Consider the following 7,500-nt stretch of genomic DNA (forward strand, 5'->3'; position numbering starts at 1 on the left):
GTTTGACCTGTTTCGATGCATGATTCTAGGTTAGGCTTACTCGCAAATGTCCCCTAACAGTTTACTGATGTAGTCTGATGTACCCGTAAGTTACTGATTTCAAAAAGCCGGAAAATGTTTTTAACCTGTTTCGATGCAATGATTCTAGGTTAGGCTTACTCGCAAATGTCCCCTAAAAGTTACTTGATGTAGTCTGATGTACCCGTAAGTTACTGATTTCAAAGCCGGAAAATGTTTTAAACCTGTTTTGATGCAAGATTCTATGTTAGGCTTACTCGCAAATGTCCCCTAAAGTTTACTTGATGTAGTCTGATGTACCCGTAAGTTACTGATTTCAAAAGCCGGAAAAATGTTTTTAACCTGTTTCGATGCATGATTCTAGGTTAGGCTTACTCGCAAAATGTCCCCTAAAAGTTTTACTTGATGTAGTCTGATTGTACCCGTATTTACTGATTTCAAAAAGCCGGAAAAGGTTTTAACCTGTTTCGATGCATGATTCTAGGTTAGGCTTACTCGCAAATGTCTCCTAAAAGTTTACTAGATGTAGTTTGAAAATTATATATAAATACTGATTTTTTGTTAAAAGGAAATAATATACTGAATCTTTCTTATAAAATCGAAATATTTATAGGTTGGAAGTTACTATTATTTAGAGTTATATTACAAAATTAAATAAAATAAGCAACTTGCACGTATTTTTGCACATTGACAACTTACACGTATTCTGCAATTGACAACTTGCACGCATTCGGCAAATTGACAACTTGCACGTATTTTACACATTGACAACTTGCACGCATTCTGCAAATTGACAACTTGCCGCATTTTGCATTATAGATAACTTATACGTACTTTGCTTATTAGCAACTTGTACGCATTTCCAAGAAATTTAGCAAAAAACATTCTCCCTATTTAGAATTTATGATTATATCATATATTTATATTAAAAATTATGAAAAGTTTCTCTTAAAAACATATATTTCGTAAACTTACAAATATTTATAACTATTCTCTTGACATTATGGTTATTGAAAGAAATAATAATATTTCTAGTATTGGAAATTGTCGATAAGTTTTGATTTACGTGCTGACTCACGCACGTTGTACAAAATAGCTAGGTAGATACCGAAGAAGTGTCACATGTACAGCATGTACAAGTTTTCGACTGTCGAGCCTACTGATTGTGGCATGCTGCAATGCGACGGCTTAAGGCTTATGCTCTAATAGCGTGGGGTGACGTCAAGCCAACATGACGAATCCCCAAGCCAAGGGCTGAGTCTCAACGGATCGCAGCGTGGTAACTGCTCTGCCGAGTACAACACCCCGCCAGGTACCTAAGTCGTTTACAAACGATTCCGAGTCTCTACATCGAACTAGTGACCCATGATCGACCGCTATAGGCAAGACAGATATAACGGACGGATATCGCCCCTGTCCAGCGCCCCATTCGGCTAAAAATGGCTCGTGCGATAAACGGCGTGTGCCGAATACCTAATAAATCACATTGTATTGAGCTTTTCGACTCACGAGACTCTTAGAGATATCGTTGCATACTTTGTCTAGAAAGGATACGGCCTTAGAGGCGTTCAGGCATAATCCCACGGATGGTAGCTTTGCACCACCGGCCGCTCGACCGAGTGCGTGAACCAAATGTTCGAACCTGCGGTTCCTCTCGTACTGAGCAGGATTACTATCGCAACGACGATTCATCAGTAGGGTAAAACTACCTGTCTCACGACGGTCTAAACCCAGCTCACGTTCCCTATTTGTGGGTGAACAATCCAACGCTTGGCGAATTCTGCTTCGCAATGATAGGAAGAGCCGACATCGAAAGATCAAAAAGCAACGTCGCTATGAACGCTTGGCTGCCACAAGCCGTTATCCCTGTGGTAACTTTTCTGACACCTCTTGCTGAAAACTCTTCAAGCCAAAAGGATCGATAGGCCATGCTTTCGCAGTCCCTGTGCACACTGAGCAACGGGATCAAGCCAGCATTTGCCTTTTTGCTCTACGCGAGGTTTCTGTCCTCGCTGAGCTGGCCTTAGGACACCTGCGTTATTATTGACAGATGTACCGTCCCAGTCAAACTCCCCGCCTAGCAGTTTCCTCGAATCGGATCACGCTAGAGTATTGTTGGCGATCGGCGCAATGGCTCACACCACTCTTATGCGCTTGGCTCTAGAAAACCGGAACGCAAGTTTTCGACGCACGCTTTCCGCCCAATCGAGTAAGTAAAGAAACGATGAAGTAGTGGTATTTTCCCGACGATATTACTATCTCCCACTTATGCTACACCTTTCATGTCTCCTTACAATGCCAGACTAGAGTCAAGCTCAACAGGGTCTTCTTTCCCCCGCTAATTTTTCCAAGCCCGTTCCCTTGGCAGTGGTTTCGCTAGAAAGTAGATAGGGACAGTGGGATCTCGTTAATCCATTCATGCGCGTCACTAGTTAGATTACGAGGCATTTGGCTATTTTTTTTTTTTTTTTTTTTGCTAGGAGGGGAATGCATTTACGCACGCCGGTCGCCAGGTTGACCAGGCAGTGTGGGACTCGACCCGAAGGCAATACCCACTAAACCTAACTCCTAGTATTATGCCTGGCGGGTGTTGGCGCAGGCAGCACGCATTAATACAGATGGTTAGCCGATCCCCTGTCGCTCACTTCTTATAGTCGTTGTTCGTGACCATTTGCTGAATCCGATTAGCCCTCCTATAAGTACTCTGGTGAAATTACTTTTAATTCGTCACTAGTTAATATTTTTTCCGACACTAGATATTTCGCAGATTCATCATGCCATACACCTCTGATATTTAGTGTGATGGAATTGTATGACACTGTTGACACATTGTACTTCTCTTTCACCTTGTTTTCCAGATTTTTATAATATTCTAATTTGCGTTTGTGGGCTCTAGCCATGTCCTAGATCCTCCAACAATTTGGGCATCCAGAACAATGGCTCTTCCACTTTGCGCTGCAATTAAATCTGGTTTCCTGGTGCCTTCCGCCGTCTTGAAGTTGGTTCTAGGTCGACGTGCGAGTACGTTTTCTCTAGGGCTCTTTTTACATACTGACACACGGCGTGTGTCTCTCAATTCGCTGTCGATGGCTCCTGTGGCATGTCTGTAGAATATGGTCAAGGGTTTCGGGAGCATTGCACCCGCCCGACAAAACCTGTCTTGTTTTCTTCCCCTGGTGGTACGGGATCTTGTTGGCATTGCATTAATTCTAAACTTAATGCAGTTCATATAGTCTTTGCCCGCAGGAACCTACTGCCATCAATTACCCATCGATGTTGTGATGGGGTCTTCGACGATTTCGCGAGTGGTCCCCCGTCCACTGACTGATGCAGTAGCCGGGCCCACCTCTCGTCTAATTGCTTTTGAGAAGACAGGACGTTGTTGTTGTCCTTTAACCGTTTTTCGCAGTTGGCAATCTCCAGTTTGTGGAATTCGTTTTCGCCCCAGTTTAATTTCATTAACCGGTTTTTACGTCTCAGAGGTACCAGCCACCTTAAAGAGGGAAACGATAAGCCTCCGTCCTTAAAGTGCGCGTAAAAGTAAGCTGTTGTGAGGTCATTTGGTAATCTGAGCCAAGACTTAATCGCTTTTCTTACAGCACCATCAAGTGATTTGAGAAGACCCAACTTGGCATTTCCCAGGGTTAGTTGATGTAACAGCCTGGGGATACCAATGGTTCTCAGTGCAAATAGGCGTTGTTGTGGCTTTAATGGTGCTTTTGTCAGTTTATCAATAATTATTTGGAGCTTGCTCTTGATATCCCCAATGTTGGCACCTTCTGGAGTAAATGGTACTCCTAAGTAGCACCAGCCGTCTGTTCTCGATAGAGCCGGAAGTTCCAGCCCTCCACATGTGAAGACGGTGTTATTGTCTACAATGATTTCTTAACATGCGGTGCATTTTTAATGGAAACAGTGAACGATTTACTATTGTTGATTACAAGACCGCAGCTAGAAAGAAAGTTTGCTGCATGGTCCAATAATGACTGCAATCCTTTGATTGATGAAGCCACCAGAATTAGGTCATCTGCAAAAGCCAGTATATTATAGACCTTATCATCAATCCTGACTCCAATCTCTGGTGGTGATGTTTCTATTAGTCTGTTAATGACCAAGTTAAATAAGATGGGTGACAGGGGATCTCCTTGTTTTACACCGCACCTCGGACTAATGGGATCCGAGGTCCAGCGTCCAAGTCGGAGATTTGTCCAACCATGTTTATATAACTCTTCTATGTAGTTGATAAAGCTATGTGGCAGGTTATAGTACTTGAGTGTGTTTAACAGTGCAGCATGCGAAATTGTATCAAAGGCTTTAGCTACGTCGATTGAAGCTATAAATAGATGTTTGTGGTAGTGTCTGTGGTGCCTCAAAAGGTGATCAAGCGCGAAGATGTTGTGCGCGCAACCATCAACTGGTTGGAAAGCCTTTTGCCTATCGTCAATATGAATCTCATTAAGCAGCCGCCTGGCGAGCACTTTATTTAGCGTTCTAGTTAAGACTGATGACACTGTAATTGGTCTGTAATCGCCCGGATTACATGCGTTATCTTTCTTAGGAATTAGTGTTGTGTATGATTCAACCAATCTGTCTGGAATGCGGCCCATTAGTAACAGTAAGTTAAGCACATTTGCCAGGATGTCCACCGGCATCGACCTCAGAAGTTTGGCCGAAACACCATCAGGCCCAGGTGCTGTGTTTCTAGCTGGAAGCGCATTCTTAATCTCCTCAGAAGTTACCGGCTTCCATATGTGTGAGAGGTTTTCGTTTCTCGCTACCTGGCCGTTCGGTGATGTATTCGATGTGCTTGTTAGAACATTTGTCCAGAATTGCACCATTATATCTGGTGGTGGTGTTGTAGAGGTAGTTTTGCAGTCTAAAATGTAAGCAATACATTTGCTAGGATTTTTGGTCCAGTGCTGTTGCGTGACTTTATAAGCTAACCTGCGCATCTGCCTTTTATTCATTTCTGGTGCATTTTTCTTTTTAGTAGATTGAATTCTGGATGTTCTCTTTGAAGGTAAAATTTCCTCTAAATATTGGGTCATTTGCATTCTTAGCTCAGTAGGAGACAGATCTTTTGCTTTGTGGCATATATTTACTAAAATTGAGTTCCTAAATTTGTCATCATCTTTGCTCTCTGCTTGGCTAAGCGCTTGTATGAGTTCATTTCTTGTGTCAGAGTTAGTGTCAGAGTTAGTGTCAGAGTTAGTGTCAGAAGAACAAAATTATTTATTTCCTGATCAGCGGGTGTAGATAGAAAACCCGCGACCTGGCCTTTATATTTAGGAGAACGTCTTTGGCCCTTAATGGCTTCTAACGTTCGTCCTGGTGTTAATAACAGGAGAGCTTTATTTATTTGGGTTACACCCTTTTGAATTAGTGCAGCCTCCTCTTTGGCCATCAAAACTTGTTCCTCTTCGGTCCATCGTGCTTTTTTAGGCACAATCTTTGAAAGTACCTGGTCGTACCAGTCCTTATGTACTCGTTGCTCATGCACACCACGGCCAACCGAAGTTGCAAAAGATTTTTCACAGGTAGGAAAACGGCAATTATACCCAACTCTATTAGTCGGTTGGGGCAGACCAGAGGGTCCACCCAAATTTAAATCTAAATTTTCATCCGAGGCTAGGTTTCTAATACTTTCACCGACTTGATTGCAGGCGAGGGGGTTGGCAGCCCACAAGCCAAAAGCACAGAGGTGGCTTAGTTTCCCCCGAAGGGGTACTCACGGTGGGACCCACGTGAAGAGAGTCATAGTTACTCCCGCCGTTTTACCCGCGCTTGCTTGAATTTCTTCACGTTGACATTCAGAGCACTGGGCAGAAATCACATTGCGTCAACACCCGCTAGGGCCATCGCAATGCTTTGTTTTAATTAGACAGTCGGATTCCCCTAGTCCGTGCCAGTTCTGAGCTGACCGTTGAATGGCGGCCGAAGAGTACGACTGACCGACCGAAGCCGGCACAGAAACCTCGCAGCAAGAAAGATCCGCGGGGGGCCTAGACACGGGACCGAGCTCGGATCTAAGTCACAAGGACAATTTCACCTTGCCCAGGCCCGGCACATCGGCCTACGCCCGCTTCCCAACCAAGCCCGGCACGCCCCGATCCTCAGAGCCAATCCTTATCCCGAAGTTACGGATCCAATTTGCCGACTTCCCTTACCTACATTTATCTATCGACTAGAGGCTCTTCACCTTGGAGACCTGCTGCGGATATGGGTACGAACCGGCGCGACACCTACCGTGGCCCTCTCCTGGATTTTCAAGGTCCGAGGGGAAGATACGGACACCGCCGCAACAGCGGTGCTCTTCGCGTTCCAAACCCTATCTCCCTTCTAGAGGATTCCAGGGAACTCGAACGCTCATACAGAAAAGAAAACTCTTCCCGTATTTCCCGACGGCGTCTCCAGGTCATTTTGGGTTACCCCGACGAACTCTCTTGCGAGGGCCCGACTTGTAAACGGTTCCGCTGCCGGGTTCCGGAATAGGAACCGGATTCCCTTTCGCCCGATGGGTGTGAAATTTTATTCAAAATAAAATACACCGACATCAACATAGGATTTCTCCTGGGGCTTAGGATCGACTGACTCGTGTGCAACGGCTGTTCACACGAAACCCTTCTCCACGTCAGTCCTCCAGGGCCTCGCTGGAGTATTTGCTACTACCACCAAGATCTGCACCGATGGCGGCTCCAGGCAGGCTTACGCCCAAACCCTTCTGCGCACACCACCGCGACCCTCCTACTCACCAGGGCGTCAAAACGAACTATTATGAACGTTTCTCATGCCTTGGCGGCCGAGTATAGGCACGACGCTTCAGCGCCATCCATTTTCAGGGCTAGTTGCTTCGGCAGGTGAGTTGTTACACACTCCTTAGCGGATTCCAACTTCCATGGCCACCGTCCTGCTGTCTTAAGCAACCAACGCCTTTCATGGTATCCCATTAGCGTCGTTTAGGCGCCTTAACTCGGCGTTTGGTTCATCCCACAGCGCCAGTTCTGCTTACCAAAAATGGCCCACTAGGCACTCTGATCCAAATCTCTGGCTTCACTATTCAAGCAAGCCAGAGATCTCACCCATTTAAAGTTTGAGAATAGGTTGAGGTCGTTTCGGCCCCAAGGCCTCTAATCATTCGCTTTACCGGATGAGACTCGCTCATCGAATGCCAGCTATCCTGAGGGAAACTTCGGAGGGAACCAGCTACTAGATGGTTCGATTAGTCTTTCGCCCCTATACCCAGTTCCGACGATCGATTTGCACGTCAGAATCGCTACGGTCCTCCATCAGGGTTTCCCCTGACTTCGACCTGACCGGGCATAGTTCACCCTTTCGCATTCGTAGAAGCGGTTGCCGTCATCCCTCAGTTTACTTAAGCAAACCTTTACGTTCATTGCGCCTTTAGGTTTTGTATTTCCCAATGACTCGCGCACATGCTAGACTCCTTGGTCCGTGTTTCAAGACGGGTCCTGAAAGTACCCA

At 45.4% G+C, this 7,500-nt stretch overlaps 1 pseudogene; it reads right to left on the reverse strand.

Moving 5' to 3' along the window:
• Positions 1–1,252: 1,252 nt before the first annotated feature.
• The window catches only part of LOC113382500, a 7,086-nt pseudogene continuing 838 nt past the window's right edge, over positions 1,253–7,500 (reverse strand).

Source organism: Ctenocephalides felis, unplaced genomic scaffold, assembly GCF_003426905.1.
Source record: "Ctenocephalides felis isolate EL2017-DRISC unplaced genomic scaffold, ASM342690v1 CF-g0.4_SCAFFOLD_03480, whole genome shotgun sequence".
Lineage (NCBI taxonomy): Eukaryota > Metazoa > Arthropoda > Insecta > Siphonaptera > Pulicidae > Ctenocephalides > Ctenocephalides felis.